Consider the following 19,897-nt stretch of genomic DNA (forward strand, 5'->3'; position numbering starts at 1 on the left):
GCACTTTCCTCATAGTGGCTGTTTGTATTGGAAAGGCATTGCTAATAATCTAGCCAAATGAAAATCTAACAATTATATGCAGACATCAATGAAGCATTGGCATTCTTATCTGCAAAAGACACGTTTCACTTTTAAATGTGAGAGGGCAAATAACATTGTCAATTTGGATATATTTATGTTTTGCAGGAATCATTTTGCAAAAATAGCAATGAGAAACTGCAAAACATTTTAGCAACATTTAAAAATCCAAGTGTCACTGAGCAGATAGTAAGCTATTCATATTACAAATTAAACTACTACAAATCAAGTAGTCAACTTAAAGGGAACACAATCTAATCAGTTATCTACTCTGGAGAAAAGGCTATTTTTCTTTATGTGCATGAATTACATAATACTGAAAACAAATAAAACAGTTCAAAATGAGTGTACTTAAACAATAATAATTAAAATATTTTTTCTTCACTTAACTAAAACATGAATGACTATATAGCAAATACTTTAATAGCTCAGAGGAAAAACTATTAAATTGTCGGTAAATGATATAAGTCATTTATGATGAAATATCTATAGATATTTTAAGTAGAAGTGCTAAATTACACAATAATTTGCTCTGATTTCACTTTTTAAACCATTTAAAAACACATACAAAAGAGAAAACTAAATAATGTATAAAATAATGGATTTATGTGGGCTTTGGGTTACAAAGTTTGTCAGCTGTTGCCCCTTCTTCCATTTCATCCCAAAATGAATCAATCAGAAACTTTGTATCTAGGTGGTCATTGAGAAGCAGTGCTTTTGGTATTAGCAATTCTGCATGAGAGACAACCAGCACATCCACAACATGCCCAAACCAGAAAAAAAAATATTAAAAAAAAGCAATATTGTTTATTACAAACAACAGAAGACTAGTAAGGGTCAATATCATTGCCACTCTGTAATGTAATAGTTAAATAAACATTAGAAGAAACCATATGTCCTGGGCTTGTAATCCAAAGAAAGAGGAGCAAACTGTCTAGCTCTGACAGACCAATAACTAAAATGCTAGAAATTGAAAACCAACTGGGAAATTCTTAGAATTAGTTTTCTAGGTCTGAACAGAATAACATGGCCAAATGGACTTATACTCACTGCCAGTCATACATGTATGATGAATGGTCTCACCAGCCCAAGCTTTACTGTAATCCTGAAACTCCCCCAAAAGACACGTCAAAGCTGAAAAAGCAAATAAAATCAAAAGGCTGTATCTCAAGGCTTGTCTATATACAAACACTTATGCTATGTCTGCACTGTACCACAGTTCAGACAATGGGGCTGTGAATAGCAGTGAGCACCAAAGTGCTGTTTTGTAACTCCCCTGTGTGGAAACTGTGGGCATGACCCAAAAGGTTTCTAGTTTGCATTAATGTAGTCCTGTTTGAAAGGAGCATGAGAAAGGGTACTAATTAGGGTGACCAGATAGCAAGTGTGAAAAATCGGGACGTGTGTGTGTGGAGCCTATATAAGAAAAAGACCCCAAAATCGGGACTGTCCCTATAAAATTGGGATATCTGGTCACCGTAACACTAATGGGTGATGCTGAAAGAGATCAGGTGATGGTCAGAGATGGGGGACTCTGCGAGAGAGAACGCACATGTGCAGCGTTTGGTGAAGACCATGTCAAGTTAACAGCCTTTTTGGTGAATGGAAGAGTTGAACAAGGGCTGCAGGTCAAATGTAGAGGTCAGAGCGAGGAGACGTGCAGCTAAGAAAACAGATGTGTCATCAACATGGAAGCTGAAGAGACTGAAGTTAAGTGTAGGAGATGATGAGAAAGAGGAAGAGAGTGACAGGAGTCCAAGTCAGAAAGGAAGGCTGATGGGGTAGGAACTAGATGCACAGTAGATGACAGAAACATGGAGGGAGAGAGGAGAGGAAAGTTGGATATACTATTGTTCAAAAGAAGAAAGCTGGGAGGGGGAAGAAGGAAGAGTTGGAAGCAGTAGGAACAAGAGAGCAGCTGCCCAGCACCCCGACCACAGTCTGATCCAGGACAAGGAGAATGAGAAAAGAAGAGGCCTCCAAGAGAGGACAGCTGCAGAGCCAGTGACACCGAAGGATCTATTTTCTCTCTGAGATCCAGGAGTGGGAGAGGGCAAGGCAGGAACAGTTTGTGGATGGCTGTTATCTTTTTTAGAGACAGAGTGAGTGGTCCAAAGAGAGCAAGAGAAGGGAAGGTGGGGGCAGCAAGAGGTTGGGAAGAGTGGCATGAGAGGGGCAGAGATGCTGGTAGGGGCAGCTGAAGGAAGTGAAGATGTTGGGTGGAAGGGAAGGGCCAGGGTTAGGGGAAAATTTCGCCAGAGATGAGGAGCTGGTGGGTGTGGCATTTCCTAATAATAAGTCAGTGAAACTTGGCAGGGATGCAAGTGCCCATGCTTGCTAGCAGATCCTAATGCAGGATCAAGGTCTTGGGTTCACCCAATCTAAATCCCTGCCTCGTATCATGTTTCATTTTATTGTTTCTAACTATCCCTGTAAATAAGTATTTGACTTTCTTGAATATCTCCAACAATAATTTCACAACACTCCTAACTTAGTGAATTTTTCCTAATATTTAAGCTAAATTGCTTCTGCTACAGTTTCAGTCTATTACTTTGTGTTCTATCCTCACCAACTATCAGAATAATTAATGCCAGTCATCTTTATGACATCCCTTTATAGAGAAGGAAATATTGGCCACTTATTATGGAGACTCTGACAATTTGCAAGTACAGCTTTTCATACCCATTTCATTTAACAGTTTAATACACATGAAAACTGAAAAGTTTTGCTAACTGCACAATCAGCACCTAATTAGTGTTTTAATACCACACCACACACAGCTAGAGAACCTTTTTTCCCTTCACACCTAGAGAGTTAGCCCCTGTCCCACTGCTGAAAATTCCTCTAAAAAAAAAAAAAAAATTCCCCTATTCAATTAGGATATTTGAATATTGCAATTAAGTTGGCGAACAGCTCATGTATAAATTGAAGTTAAACTTTTTTTTTCGCTTTAGAAAAGCTAGTATGCATATAAACTGTCACCCACAGCCAAGCTGTACTCCCACAAGAGATCATAATTAGTTACCATTTCTGTGAAACAATAGCACGATTACTCTTCTAAGCAGAATACACACAAACAGAAAGATTTTGTTGCTCTACACATTAATGCTCTGCACTCCAGTATTTTCTTAATGGACAAATTTAAACTGAACCTAGGCTATTTGACCTTAGCTTGACCCTATTAGTACCATTTCAACTAAAACAGCTAAACAAGGTTGACGGTTACTACAAATGGATGAATACTGCAATATGCAGTATAAAGCATATACTACACATATTGTATGTACCCAAAAACCAAAAAGGTTTCTTTAGTCTATGTGATCGGCCAGATCCCCACCTAGTAAAATCTGGCATAAGCTAGTGCACACTAATTTACACCAGCCAAGGATCTGGCCCCATATTTATAGTTCAGAAAATCCAGCAAAGGGTTTGTCTCAGAAACAGTACATATCCCATCATTAGGCATCAAAATGAAAAGCAGTGATGAAATTAATTATCATCTTCAGGCTCCAGTAGTGTCTCCCTCCAGACCATCCACAAACAGCAGGAACAGCAAGAATGAACTGGATAGAAGCAGCTGGGAGCAGGCTAAGTATTCACAACATGAAAGGAAAAGATAAGACTCAAGATAGAGGAAAGGATTACACATGCATAAGAGGTTACAATGCAACAAAACAAAACAAAAGAAGCCTATGGAAAGGTAGAGTTAGTTAACTTTAGATTTTAATATAATTAAAAAGATAAATGAAAATATAATTTTAATATAATTAAAAAAGCTTGGTAAACTTCAGTACTGAAGCCCTCATATACTGCACCCCTCATATTCCCCATAAACATTCTTCTGCATTCTGTCTATTAAGATAGTAAGGTCTTTAGGACAGAATGAAACTCATCTGCAAAGTGCCTAGCTTGCTTTGGGTATTACATACACAATAGAGAGTTTAAAGAGAACGTGAATCTACCAAAATTAGATATAATGCATTTGACAGCAATGGACCAAGTAAAAAGCACTGACATATACCACAGATATATATATATATATATATATATATACACACACACACACACACACACACACACACACACACACACAGAGCAGCTTAGAGGTAGAGTCTATTAGAGTCTTGTCATGACTCTTTCAGGGCATCCCAAGTAATTACTTGGAGATTTATGTCCAATAGCTCAAACTTTCCCTGTTAAAGTTCAGCAGACCAGAGACAGCACATGCCTCAGGTTTTTCTTTTATAGCAGAAACAGGTTGGCAAGTGTTTTGAGCACAGCATGTGTCCAAAGATTCCTCATTGTTGAGCCCACAACGACCCACTCCTTGAAATTCTATTTCCTATGCATACACAAGTAATCCAGCTATATTGATTTACATAAAGCAATTATCGGTCATTCATTATAACAGGGATAGATAAACTGAAGACAATATTCATTTGATTCATGCAGTATATACACATTTTGTGAATACACAACCAAATGCTAAATACAGACCTTTGATCTAATGACAATTGAGTATAGTTGCATTTAATGGGGCTTTGAAGTGGAGCCTGGAGCTGGAGCGCGGAGCAGCTCTAGAGCAGTGGAGCTGCAAGTTTTTGCCATGAGTTGGAGCATAGCCGGAGCACAGCTCCAAAGCCCTGGTTGCATATTTAAGGTAATTAGAGTTACAGGATACAGACAGACAAATATACACACAGCATCTTCCTTGATTTCTTATCAACACAAATGAATGGGCCTACTCTATTAACATCTCTTTCATACCCCGCCCCCCAAGTGAATTGTCCTGATTCCAATTGCAATGCCACTTGACAAACCTCTAAGGTTCATACACAGGTTACTTGGCCTGCTGATCCTAACCTGACTGCTGGTTTGCCAGCATCACATATGCATTTATCGTAGTTTCCATTTTCCTCCCCATCACTAACTTTTATGATCCCATATGTTTCTAATGTCTTCTTCTCTCTCCCATGGTGTCTCTAATTCTCCTGTTTATTATTTCCCTGTTATTTTTTTCAAAGAAGTGGAAAACGGAACTGCAGCAGCATCTTTTTACTCTCTTGTCCACTCCTTTGAATCACAGCTTGCTGTAAATCATCTCACAATGAAGTGATGCGATTTTACAGAACCACCAGCTCAAATAATATCCCGTGGCTCTAACATGCCATAGGAACAACAGTCTTACAATTCCACTGAATTAACAGAGGGCAATGTTCAACAAAAAAAATCAAAGTTCCACAGATAGGATGTGGCATAGGCTAGTGGAATCCAGATTTAGTAGCTAATAATATTCTTTTTATCAAATTGATCAATATACTATGGACTCCTACCTTTGACTACATCTCCCAAGCCTCCTAATGTATCAATACATGGAAATTGGCCAGGACAGATTACATAAACTGTTAATGAATGGATTGGGCGTACACCTAGGGCTCAATCCTGCAAGGTGCTGAGCACTGTGGCCCTGATCCAGCAAAGCAGTTTTGCGCATGCTTCACTTTAAATGTGAGTAGTCCCAGGGACTTCAGTGGGACTACTCATATAAAGTTAAGCAGATGAAGTACTTTGCTGAATCTGGGCCAGAATGCTCAGCACCTAGCCTACAAGAGAACAATTACATCAATACATGGAAACATTACCCGACAGGCTGAAAATAACTTGGACCCATGTACCAATACCAAAAAATGTGCACTCAAGGGAACCTTATGGAAAAGAATAAGATGAGTCTGGATTTCTGTGCCCACTTGAAACAGATGTATTTTATATAGTTTTATATACCAAGTTGGCAACCTGCTGAAATTGTCTGTCATGGGCTTCACTTCTCTGAGTGCCTATGGGCTATGATCTTGTGTCACAATATTGTCATTACTTTTATTCTTTCTGTCACAGTTTCAGGGTATTCCTCACCCCCAGGTTCCACCCCAGGAGTGCCCAGTTAGGTCTCAGGCCTCCAGCTGTCACCCATCTCTGGGCAGGAACCCTTATACCAGTCCCTTCTTGATTGTTTTTTGTTTTTTTGTTTTTTTTTTTAAGGCTGCGCACCTCCCTGCCTTACACTGGGATATCCCCAGCAATCCAATCTGCCTAATGGCCAGTCCCTGTGCGTTGCTTTCTCTCCGAGGGCTATGTTCCAGTGTATTCCCAGTAATTACGAGTTACCACACAGTTCCTTTTAAGCAAGCACATTTACTATTAAAGATAAAAGCATAGATAAAACATAATAAAAACAACAACAACAACAAGATTTAAGCAAATAATAAATGTTCCAGGAGTCACTCATCAGTCTTATGGATCTTAATAGGCAAAAGTCTTTCCTACCCTTTCGCAAAGATTGGGGCCTCCCTTGGACAGAATGCCCTGTCAGTTTGTTGGATCATAAAGAAACCAGAAGCCTGTGTAAACCCAGCCATTTAAATCAGAAGCCCTTTCTTTGTCTGTTGGTCTCTAGAAAACCCAGCTTGAATAGTATCTGAAACCACCCCAGGGCTGGCATCTCTCTAGAGTTGTTTAGTCTTAGTGACTAGACTTAATCACCCCTCCCCCCTTCTTTTTTTAGTTCCTGTAGGAAATGTGATAACTCTCTCCCATGCAGTAGAACACAATCATATGTGAACATTCATATATCGAATACAATGTCCCACAAAGGTACTGGATGGGGTTGCAATATCTCTCACACCACATTCGCTAGGCACTTGCTGCATTATCATCAGTTTGGCAGTTGCAAGTACTTGTGAACCCTATGATTTTATTCCCATAACTGTAAAATTGTGCTAATTAGAAAATAAGATGCAGTCACTTACAAACAGTTATGGGATACCAGAAATGATAAAAACACACAAGTAAATAATAAGCTTTCATTTGTTAATTGCAAAAATAAATACAATTAAATTAAATTAAAATTCCAGACGCATTACTCACTCTTAGATGAGGGAGTGCAAGAGGCAATAACCACTTCTCACATTTGAAGAAGGACTGTGTATATTCCTGGCCATCAGACTCCCTTATTCATTAATGTATTTAGTTCTTCCTGCAATACCATTTGTGTGAGAGGAAAATTTACAGATGGAGATCTGAGAAACAGATAGATTAAATGATTTGCCAGAAACAGAATCCAGGTCTCTTTATTTATTCCTAGTCTAGTGCGTTAATCATAAAATCTTTCATTCCTCTCCACTTCTTAGGGCCATGTGAAGTCAGGGTTGTTCAACCAGGCTGCATGGCACTAGGGAGGTAGAATAAACTGGAATAGAGAGTTGCAGAGCATAAGAATTCATCTATGAGAGGTCTCATCCCAAAGGCAGCTCCTGAATTAACTGTATTTCAGCTTCTTCACCACTGGTTTCTTTGCTTTCTTTCACAGCCTTCCAGAGTTTGCACAACTAAGGCACCCATGTATATATATTTTATTATGTGAGATTTTCAGTCACTGAAAAACACACGAGGTTATGAACATAATTCAAGAATAGTGATCAAGTCACTTGGGAAATACAAATGTCCTTCACAAGCAATTCAATCTACCCTCAACAGTTAGTCATATGAAAGCAGCAACTAAAGTTTGTTTACTGCTTAAAAACGGTTGGTTGATAAAACTGCTTTTGCTTTTTGTTTAAAAGTCATATCAGATGTTCTAAACTAGATTACTCTAACTCCGCCTCCCCTCTAAACAAAAACTAATGATTAATGACAAGAGGGATCAAGATGGTTAGGGACACAACCCCACGCTCCCGGTGTCCCTAAATCGCCAATGGTCAGAAGCTGGGCCTGGACGACAGAGTATGGATCATTCAAAATTGATTTGCTCTGTTCATTGTCTCTGAAGCGTCTGGCCCTGATCACTTTCCAAGACAGGATACTGAGTTACATGGACCATTGATCTGACCTAGTATGATTGTTCTTATGTTTTAAAATGATCCCTTCAAGACTAAAAGTAAAGAAAAAACTAGCCACAGAAACATTATAAATTATTTTATTCTGTATGAACTCTATCACTGTAACTTTAATAATTACAGAGGATTAAAATGAGTGTTTGGGGGGGGCTACAATTTATTAAAAAAAAAAAAAAAAAAAGCACCAAATGATTCAAGGTGATACTGCAGCCAATCTACATCATCAGTAAATCAGAGCAATTATTGCAATAAACACATGCACGTCACCAGAAGATAAAAAGTTTATTTTCCTGTCTTGCCTTATATCACCTCCAAACAAATAATAACTGGGAGAAGGTTAGTAAACTTTTACAGAACAATGAAATCTTCAATTAAAGTAGAAGGTTTTCAAATGCTTTAATACTGTGTTTTCTTTCTGTAACTGTTCAGTACCTATTCTGCAAACCTGGCTTTTTACAGTATATTATAAAATCTCTCCAAAAATTCTATAATAGTTTAAAAACCTTACCTAAGCAAATATGTTAAAAGTGCAAATCATCATTTCTTTGAACTTGTTAAGTTCACGTGTCTACTATCAATAAATATATTGCCCTAGATGAGGAGAGTGTACATGTCATTATACCCATTTTGTATGGGGAAGGAGGGGAGATCAAGAAATGGATATAGAATTACTCCCACGTTACTTTTACAAATAACACAAGGCAAGTGAGATCTGACAGATTCAATTATTTAATGTTCCTTTAATTATACCCAGAAGCAGTTCTTTGGGCCCTTCTGCTCCTCTAGTTACAAAGTCTATTATTCATGAGATTTGACAGGAATGAATAGTGACAATCCTTGCTGTATCTATGGAATATTTATATACTCACCTAAACATATAAGTATATAGAGAAATCTCCATGAAGTAAAATGAAATGAATCTAACAAGCTATTTGTCTCTCACACAATTCTAAATCACACAATAACAAATAGACATCAATGCAGTTCTTTTCAGAAAAGTGACTCTAAACATTTAAAATATACTTTTTCTAACTATCTGTCTTGCCCACACAATATGGAATACAAATATCTAGCTGGGTCTTTTCCTTCTCATGCATCACCTCAAATACTAATGGTTCCATGGGTCTAATTAGTCTTTTCATTACACATGTGAAAATCCCATTGTGTTCACGCCATCAGGGGCTCGTTCACCTGCACATCTACCAAAGTGATATATGCCATCATGTGCCAGCAACGCCCCTCTGCCATGTACATTGGCCAAACCGGACAATCTCTACGCAAAAGAATAAATGGACACAAATCTCACATCAGGAATCATAACGTTCAAAAACCAGTAGGAGAACACTTCAGCCTCTCTGGTCACTCAGTAACAGACTTAAAGGCGGCAATTTTGCAACTGAAAAGCTTCAAAAACAGACTTCAATGAGAAACTGCTGAACTAGAATTAATTTGCAAACTAGATACCATTAACTTGGGCTTGAATAGAGACAGAGTGGCTGGGTTATTACACAAATTGAATTTATTTCCCCATGTTAAATATCCTCACACCTTCTTGTCAACTGTCTGGAATGGGCCATCTTGATTATCACTACAAAAGTTTTTTTTCTCCTGCTGATAATAGCTCATCTTAATTAATTAGCCTCTTAGAGTTGGTATGGCAACTTCCACCTTTTCATGTTCTCTGTATGTATATATACATCTTCCTTCTATATGTTCCATTCTATGCATCTGATGAAGTAGGCTGTAGCCCACGAAAGCTTATGCTCAAATAAATTTGTTAGTCTCTAAGGTGCCACAAGTACTCCTGTTCTTTTTGTAATTGTACTTGCAATCAGTGTTTAGCATACAATTCTGTTGCTGATGTACAAAGAATAGACCCAGTCTCTCTTTCTCAGCTGTTTGCTCTGTTGTGCTGTAAGAAGTTAAAAGGTCATACAAATCTGCACTTAACACTAGCAGTATCTTCTGTACGGGCCTCTGGTCAGGAGTAACATCCAAGCCTCCCTGCCCCCTAATGATTCATTATGGGACGGGCTTCATTTAGCTCTTCTAAAATCCTATATACCTGTGGAGCATCACAGCTTTTTTCTCCTCCAAATCTCAACTAAGAGAGTCTTCCTCAACAAGATCCAGACACATGCCACATTTGGAGTTTTTTCTTAGTCATTGTTGCATTAGCTTCAAAGTAGGTGTGTCATTCATCCCACTCCTCAGCTAAACATTTTCAGATTGCTTTGATCTCTCTCTCTGTGACCTCTCCATCTGTTCCCCTCTCACCAAAGTATTTAGACAGGTGCCCCAACCCAGGTAATATAGCAGCCAATCTTTCATGCAATGTCGGTTGTCTATTTGCCAATTCCATTCAGGACTGAACTTGAGGCTTTTGATAAAAATCTCTAGGTTCTAATTTTTCTTGCATGCTCTTTACAATTTACTTCTTCAGAAGATCATTTGAAGGTATATCAAACAATTAACAGTTAGTCCTTCCTGCACCTGTCCTCACTTACTTCATCCCCAATGCAATTGCCTTTGGGTTACGCACATCATTTTGGAATGCTAATTAACCTCCTTTTAAAATGTCTACTATATCTAGTCTAATGTTATACTTTGGAATCAGCTCTTTAAAGAGACATTCACCTAATATTTCAGTAACTTCATTTTAAGATTTCTTCTAAGAAGAAATTACTGACATTCTAAAGTTGATCTGTCACAGGAACCATCACTTTAAAGAGCAACATACAAAAGCTTTTCAGATGAGGGAAACATCTCATAAGTGAAATCAAAATAACCATAAGTAGATATTGAAAGGAATGATTTTTCATAAATGCTGATGCTGGTTTAAGTCTGTTCACACTGATGGCAACCAAAGTTTGCTCCCATTGACTTAAGTTGAAGAATTAGGCCACTGCTGAGCACTTTTGAAAAACTCACCTTAAACTCAATGAAAAATACGACTGTAATAAATAAATGGAAATAAGAAGAATTAAAGTGACCTGTAGTGCCAAATAATTTATATGACTCTCTCGTTTGTCAATGTAACCACTGATTGGAATAAAGCTAATTAATCCTTTTAACTCCTTTGCTTCTAAAGTTGGTTAGAACTGTAATTGAACTCTTTATTAGTAGGATTTCCAGCAGTAAGATGGTCTGTCTGTCAGTATTGCTACTCAGTTAGCAAAAATAAATATGATTAACTTGTTCTTGTAAATGCTTAAAATGTTACCCTCTGCTTCTTCATCAATCAGCACTGCATTAGGCAAAAGAATGTTGTTTTGGCCCCAAAATTATTCTTATCCAGGAAGTTCATTTAGGGCTTGATCCTGCACCCATATTTCAATGGAACTTAGTTCAGTTTAAAACAATATTTACATAGAGCATTAGTTGTGAAGGTAACTCCTAAGAAGTTAAATTAGTTAGTAACATGCAAAATTAGACTGTTCATGAGACCACGAATCAGGGATTTAATTGGAATCTTTATAGTAGGCTATCACAAGAGTTCTTTAAAAATAAATTAAAACTTAGAAAGGAGTACAGCAGGTGGAAGATACTCTGCAGATCTATTTATCATCACTATTTATTGTTTGTCTAGTGACAACAATGAACTAGGTCCTTTACAGAGAACTACAAAAACAAGGTAGATGCAATCAATTTAGCCTGTCATTATTGAAAATACCAAATGCATGAAAAATCTGATTAATGAAACTCAGGTGAGAACTGCATTACTCCAGGGTAGTTCGGAAACAGTAAATTAGGTCAAAATAATCTAACCTATGGAAAAATTGAAGCAGATGCTGTTTTGAGCACACTTTGGTAAAGAACAGATCCTGCATAATGATTAGAAAACTGAAGATATTTAAAGAGCTTTACTGCCAAAACCATGATTTCCAGGTATGCAATCAATACATGTACAAAGCTCCTGATTGTTTTATGATGAGTAATCAAATTTGATGTGAGAGAGATACACAAGTGTATTTTCCAAAGAACTACACAAAACATTTGAAAACAAAATGCAGAAAAACAGACTCATTAAAATATATATTTGCTTTAGATTAGAAATCTAGAAAAAATAAGGTAAGGAACAAATGTGCATTAGTAGGGAGGCAAACTGTATGATGGTTAGGTATTTTACATTTTTTTAATTTTCTTTATGTATGTGTGTGTGTCACACACTCTCTAGCCTCCCTTCCCCCCTACACAAAGTACATATAACTTTTAAAAATCCACATAATATATATTCATATTTTTAAAAGTTAAATGTACTCAGGGGGTAGGGGGAGAGACACAGGACATTTAATTTATTTAAAATCAACATTTAATATTAAGGAAACACTTTCAAGTAAATGGCAGGCAAAGTTGGAGTCACAAAAAGTGTTATAATCTGGCAGCAAATATATAGTTATTTGATTAGACAGAGTAAAATTGGTATTTCCCATAGGACAAAAGTCACAATCAAAAGGATGAGGTTTTGCTTCTTTGTTTGTTTGTTTTGTTTTTGAGTTTTGAGAGGGGTTTTTAAAATACATTTTAAGAGATCATGCCATACCATGAACAATTTATTTTAAAATATACACATTCCAAACGAAATGGACAGTGCCTATTTAAAGTTAAAATAGCTTAAAGATGACATTTAATCTTTGAATTTCCTTGCTTTTCCTGGTTTTTCCTCTGTTACAGTTTAAAAGTGACCTTCTTATATAGTTTATTTGTACCTTTCTTTACAATTTCTCAACACATCAAAGGACAACATACGAATAAGAAAACTCATCACTCATAGGACCACACAGGTATATGATATAATAGGGCAGTTTATTGGAGTTGTTAAAGTTTATCACATTTTAAAAAGATTTTCAGATATTAAATATAGCTATGGGCAATGGGTAGTAATGGCTATACACCTGATGCTCCAGTGCACACTATACCAGTACTTTTACCATGGTTTTGTTTAACTCCCAGTGGTGCCAGGATTGACCATTGAGTGGCATATATGGCTAATAAAGAAGGGTCTGGACAACAGGAGAACTCTTTTTGCATCTGGAACTCTCAAGTACCATTATTGAGTACAGCACGCACCAACAAAGACTTAGCTTGGTGCTTGGTGTGACAGTTTCAGGATAAGTGCATCCCAGGAGTGTCCAGTCAGGTCTCCAACCATTACCTGTCTCTGGGAGGGGACCCTTGTCCCGATCCCTTCTGACCAGGGGTTTTAAGGCAGCACAGCTTCCTGCTTGACACTGTAATATCACCAGCAAGCCATACTGCCTTAAGGCCAGCCCTTGTGGATTGCTATCTCTCCAAGGGCTATGAACAGTGTATTGCAAGCACTTACAAGTTACCACACAGCTCCTTCTAAGCAAGCACCTTTATTCTCGAGGTAAAAGCATTGCAGAAATATTATAATGAAAACAAATAACAAATAATTTAAACACAGTAAACATAACAAGAGTCACCAATCACTCTTATGGTGCCCTAGTAGGCGAAAGTCTTTCCAAATCTTCCACTAGGGTAGGGTCCCTGCTTATGTCACAATAAAATGCCCACCCCCATGGGGTCCCCTGGGTAAGCACCAGCATTGTATATTGCCTTTATATTCATTGGAAAGTATCTTGGGAAGGGTTGAAGGTGTGAGTGTGGAGTGGAAGATTCATTTGCAGGTTACAAGAGGCCGAAGGGGGAGGACGGGAGAAAGGAACGGGTTAACTCGAGGATCCAGCTAGGCCCAAAGATAAAGAACAAAACCGCAGCCCAAGGCCAGCACACACAAACGAACTCTCTGCTGCCAAACAGCCAGAAGCCTGTGTCTCAACCCCGGCCAGCCGTGAGAAAGGAGAACTGAGCCAGACAGAACTGAAGGGGTGCAAAACTTGTAAGACTGCGAAGGTCAGTGAGTTGAAAAACAACAGCCTCGCGACCCTGAGACTGGTGTGTTTTGGGGAAACTAAGCGAGCAGCGGAAGGCTGGTTCGGACTGGTACCAAGAGCACGGGGGACAAGGGTCCCTGGACGAAAATGCCCCGGGAAGAACCCAGGGCTTAAAACCCTCCTGAAAGCTGAAGCAAGTTGGAGATTTACAGCGGACCCTAGGCGACCTGTGCACAGGGCAGAACTCTCATCTACCCTTCCCCCTCTTCTTCTTACGTTACACCCAGGCTTGGCCAGCCGTGGGTTGTGCATGTGTAAGTATGAAAGTGGGTTAGGGCTCAGGCACTAACACTTTCTTCCTCCCTCTGAGTGACGTGGGGCATGCCCAGCACTCACCGATGTTATTTGGTTAATAAAGCTTTAAACTTAGTCACTTGGTGTGCTCCTTCATCTCCTCCCCTAAAGTTCCTGCAGCCTCAGCCTGATCACATGAAGCCCCAGGCAGACTGATAACATAAATCTGTCACACTTAGACAGAAGATCCTCTCCCTTTGCTGGATCAGAAAGAAGGCCACAAATCAGTTCAAGCTCAGCCTTATATATCAAAAGCTCTTTGTCTCCTAGTCTCTGGAAAGCCCAGCTTGACCCAGTATATGCAAATTCCTGCACGGGTGGTACCTCTCTAGAACTGTTTAGCCTCAGTGATGTACATTAATCATCTACCACTGTGTCCTGGAGGAGCTGTGGTAACCTTCCCCCATGGAGCACAACATAATCATATGTAAGGCTACCATTTAGTCACAGGTATTTTCAGTAAAAGTCATGGTCAGGTCACGTGACTTGTACTATAAAAAACCCTGACTAAATCGTAGCTGGGGGGTGCAGCTCTGGGGGAGGCCCATGGGGCCGCTGCTTGGGGGGAGGCCCGGGGCCAGCAGCACCAACTGCTGGGGGCCGCCGAACAGCAGCTGCTCCAACCACCCCCAGGGCCACACCTGCAGGGCCACCCAAGTAACTGGCTGCGGAGCCGCTCCAGCTCCAACCAGTGCGGCAGGCCCCGGGGCCGCTCCAGCAGCAGCCAGTGTGGCTGGCCCCAGGGCTGCCCGAGCAGCTGGCCCCAGAGCCAACTTCTCAGGCAGCCCTGGGGTCAGCCACACCGGCCGCTGCAGAAGTCACAGAAAGTCACAGAATCCATAACTTCCTCTGTGACAGAGACAGAGCCCTGCTCATATGTAAACCATTCAGAAATTTAATAAAATATGGTCTCCAAAGCTACTGAATGAGATCACAATATCTGTCACAATTGGGATTACTAACCTTACAAAATTAGGCAAATGAGGTAATCCACTTTTCTGCCAATAGGAAATGGATTAGGGGCATGACAAGGTCAGGAGTTTCCTTCTGCCGTAGTGCAAAAAGCCTTTGAATAGAGCAGGCCTAGAGTAAATTCCTTTAAAATTCATAAAGGCTAAAATGTTTTTTTAAAAAGTCAAGGCTTTGGATGAAAAGGAATTAGGCCTTGGACAGTTTGGCAGTTCTAAATTTGATCATCAAAGTGAGGGGGAAGATGAAGCTGGTGAATGCCAAGAGCAGATATTGCTTCCACTCTTTCCACTGCAGTTGTCCTTAAGGGATGAGGGTGGATTTTTACTTTATTATCTTAACTTTTAATGAATTTACCGCTACTTAGTAAAATCTAATGCCTATGTCTCTCCTCCTACTACGTATGCCGAATATTTAAATTATTTAGTCACTGACAAACAAAGATTAAAATGATACATGATACAAGTAGACTTCACAGTCTCTGTACCTTCCTGATTGTCTTCCTATCTCTTTAAATATTTCCTAAGGGTCTCCCATACTGACTTGTCCTTCTCCATCTCATTTTGTCAGTGTCCCAAAGAGCTCGGCTTTCAACTCTCTCCTCTTCTACATCTACCCCCTGTTGTTGGGCAGCATCTTAAGTTCATGCTGCTTTAATTACCATCTCTGTGCTGATGATTCACAGATCTCTTCCCCCCTTCTGTTCAGATTTCACAGCTTTGAATCTCCTCCAGGATATCTGTCACCAACTCTAACACTACATGACTAAAAAATGAACTAATGTTTCCTCCAAAATCCTCCCCCCTCCCTTCTTTCTCCATCCCTGTCAACAACTCCACCACCTTCTGTCCCACAGGCTCAGAACCTGGGTGCTGTTTTCAACTCTGCTTCCTTTTCCACACATATTCTGTTGATTCCCTCCCTGCAGCATTTCAGAAATCTTTTCAGTTCCCTCAATTCAAACTACAAACATCCTTGTCCACACTTTCACCTTCTGGTGTCTCAATGGCTGTAACTATCTCCTCTCTAACCTCCTTGGCCCTCATCTTGTCCCCTGCCCCAATCCACTCTATCCAGAACTCAGCTGTGTAAAACTTATCCATCTTATCCACCACTAATAGAATCAGGAACATCATATCTAAGCACATTTGGGTGAGAGAAGAGAATATATCATATACATCCATTTAAGGAAGATAAAGAAAATATCCTTTGGAAAAGAGACATGTGAGGGGAAATATAATGTAAGTTATTAAAAAAAAATCTATTTTATAAAAGTAATTGCCTATAAAACTTATAACTAAAATGTTTTAAAAACCATAGTGCTTTTTTCCCCTGAATATTTTGTCAAACCGTAATTTTCTCTAAGGTCTTCTCTCCTTAAATATAATGCAAACTAAAAGTAATTACTACCCAGGTAGTTGAACACAAAGAGAATTGCCTTAACATTATTTATTTTAACAATTTATATACAGTGGCACCTATCACCATGGCAACTAGACATTTCATGCAAAAATTCAACACATAACTTACATAAATCAGCCAGAATGGGTAGCATTAGATCAAGCCTCTGCTGTTACAGCTAGAACAAAAGAAATCAATAACCATTTTCTGGGATACAATTAATAGAGAGTTACATTATATAAGAGAAGGTTCTTTTCCTCCACCTTTCTAAACCGAATTATTTTTATCCTTTCTGTTTTTTAAAAAAATGCTATCTTATTATCTCTAACTATCTGGTCACATTTTTGTCTGCACTTTACATATGCTGTTAAGAAATACTTTCCTGATGTAATAATTCTAAGATGAGTTGATACACCAAGGGAAGAAATCACGACAATTATTTCAGCACTGACAGGAAGTGCGTGGGTATCTACCTATATATCTCGCTGGCTCTAGCTGCTGACAGAATTCTGAATTCAACTTCAGTTCTAAGGGGATTTCTCCAGCTAAAGGCATTTTCAATCAATAGGTGAAAATCTCCATTAAAATCATTAACAGATGAGATGTTGAAAATTATAGTGTGTCCAAAATGTTCCATAGACATAATAATTTCTCTTTTTTTAAATCCCAGGAAAGGGCAACCCATAAATATTGGTTTAATAGCTTCATACTGGCAGGTGTCAAACCATAAAATAAAGCTTTTTGTAATGACAAAATTTCATTCCTCTAATGAAAAACTTTCAATTCCTTTCCATGTTCAAATGCTGAAGATCATTTAGGACCAAATGACTTTCTAGCTGCCTTTTACTCTTATTTTCTTCCCACACTATAAATACAGTAATTGCTCCTGGGTATCAGAATCATTTGTAGCAAAATATATTTTTAGATACATATAATCCTCAGATGCTCACCTGGCCACACAGGAAATAAAATTAATTGAATTTCAGCAATACCAAAAAAAAAGTACATAGTATTTCTGACTCAACTATCACCTTAACATTTATACCATGAATTTCAGACAGACAATCTCATTTGAAATGTTTGCCCTAATAAACAAACCTCTGATGTGCACACTGACCATACCAGTTTACTGAGACAGGGCTTGACCCTGCATTTCTTGCACATCTAAAGCTCCCATTTCCAAGAGGGTTCACTATGGTAAAGTTGAAGTGTCAGTTTTAGGCATGCAAGAAATGCAGGGTCTGAACCTTCATTTCTACAATTAACTCTGATTCACATAAATACAGTAAATGACAAAGTTAACTTTTTTGCAAAGAGTTACCAAGGGAGTGATATATGAAGGTGAAATATCCTTTTTTTGCCTCAATTTAATACAGGAAATAACTGAGGAATCTGGGATACAATGTGCAACAGTTGGTAAGTGTTGTCTTTAACAATGTCCAAAGCATCTACCTAGAAAGGAAGCCAGATACATTTTTTTTTAAGATTTATTTAACTCCAAAATATGATTGCCACCCACATCTGGTCCTCAAAGTTTCCACAGCCATTCCACTAGGGTCTGTGAATAGTCATTTCACCCCATTTGGTGGCAGAGGTCTATTATTTCAGGCAGAACATGGCTCTCTCATTCAGGTGCCTTTCCCAGGCCCTTACCAGGAAAGACTCAGTAGCCATAGTTGTTTCCCTTCAGCATTCCAAGCAGAGAGATTCCCTGTTCTCTCACCTGTCTCAGACTGATCACAGGACCTGCCTTTTATCTCCTGCTTCTCTTCCCAGGCTTTGCTCAATATTGCCTATCCTAAATGTTCAAAAACCAAGAGGCACACCCAAATATCATGAGATTGGCTTAGAAATCTCATGGGTTTTTTTGTTTGTTTGTTTGTTTGTTTTGTAATTAAAAAGTACATTTGGGGCTATTTGCTTTCTAGTTATTGTCTTTAAGGTGCACTGAGATCATATGTTTTATGTTTTTCTCTCCAACCATGATTGCTAGAAACTTTTTTATGTGAAAGCTGACAGTTCACATATTCTGGGAGTTGAGGATCTATATTACTATTGTGTAAGATTTTTAAAAGCACCTCATTGACTTGGGAAACTAAGGGTAATTTTTTCAAAGAATCTGTAAGATTTAGGAGTCTATGTCCCAGATTAAAGAGTGACAGTCTTCAGAGCCTAGGTCTCACTGAGTGTCAATGAAACTTTAGATAGTTTTCAAATACTGGATCATTGGTGGGTAAACTATGAATGTCTTCAGACTTGGGTTCTGGAGTGCCCAAATCATTTTTGAAAGTTGGACTTAGGCATACCAGAGTCCATGTCTCATGACATTAATAAATACAGTATTAGAAAAGCAACCAAAAATGGATAAAAATTATGATCAAATTTACAAAATATATACATACACACCTTATAAATTCACTGAAGCCCAGGCTTAGACTGCAACTTACCCAAACTAAACTATGTCCCTTGAGGTTTGCAATTTAAAAAATTGTGTTATACACAAATAAGCTACTCTAATTTCAACAAGGTCATTCCTACCCATGATTATCTCTACCCTTAGAGAATAATATGAAACTGCTGTAGTATCACTTTTCCTAAACAGAATCGGGTTTTACATTTCCAGTGTTCCTTTAACCTACATTTCACCATATCACTAGCCATCACATAGTCTTTGAATTATAAATGGGAAGAAAATGTCAGCCAGGGATAATGTGTACCCTGGAACAATTCTAATTATGAGCACTGTTTTGAAATTTAAACAATGTGGGTCCTAAGCAGTAAAGGTTTTAAAATATTATACACTATAATCCTCTGTTTCCTGTCAGTTATAGCATTACAAAACCTTCATCATTTGGGCTGTTTACTATATTTTTTGTGCTTGGAGGGCTGGGTAAATGGTGTTATACACTAAAAAGCTACTGTTCATATTCCTCAAACTTGGCCTGTTTTGTAGATCTCACTGAGACTGGAAACGTAAAGCCTCTTTAAAAAGACACCAATTAGTGGTTTTAATGGTGTGAATATTTAAAAACAGATCATTAGTTAAGAATAGCTGACACAGACAACTATCTAGCTGAGCTGAGCTGAGCTTAAGGCCTACAGTTTTAGAGTTATATTTGGCAAGTTCTTACCAATTAGTACTTTAAAAAATGGAAATGAAGCATCCTCAGTGGAAAAGATTTTAAATAAGAAGCACAAAAATATTGTTTTAACAGATTTATTTTTACATTTATATGTATTTTAAGTTTCCTCAGTACAAAAAATAAATAGGACAATTCTGTATATCTCACGTAAAAATAATACTGAACTATTTCGGAAGCGGTATGCAATCATATTTATTATTTATCT

At 38.3% G+C, this 19,897-nt stretch overlaps 1 protein-coding gene across 6 annotated transcripts in view; it reads right to left on the reverse strand.

Moving 5' to 3' along the window:
• The window catches only part of CNKSR2 (connector enhancer of kinase suppressor of Ras 2), a 355,628-nt gene that overhangs the window by 220,928 nt on the left and 114,803 nt on the right, over nt 1–19,897 (reverse strand). The window lies entirely within an intron of this gene.

This window comes from Malaclemys terrapin, chromosome 1, assembly GCF_027887155.1.
Source record: "Malaclemys terrapin pileata isolate rMalTer1 chromosome 1, rMalTer1.hap1, whole genome shotgun sequence".
NCBI classification, from domain to species: Eukaryota; Metazoa; Chordata; order Testudines; family Emydidae; genus Malaclemys; species Malaclemys terrapin.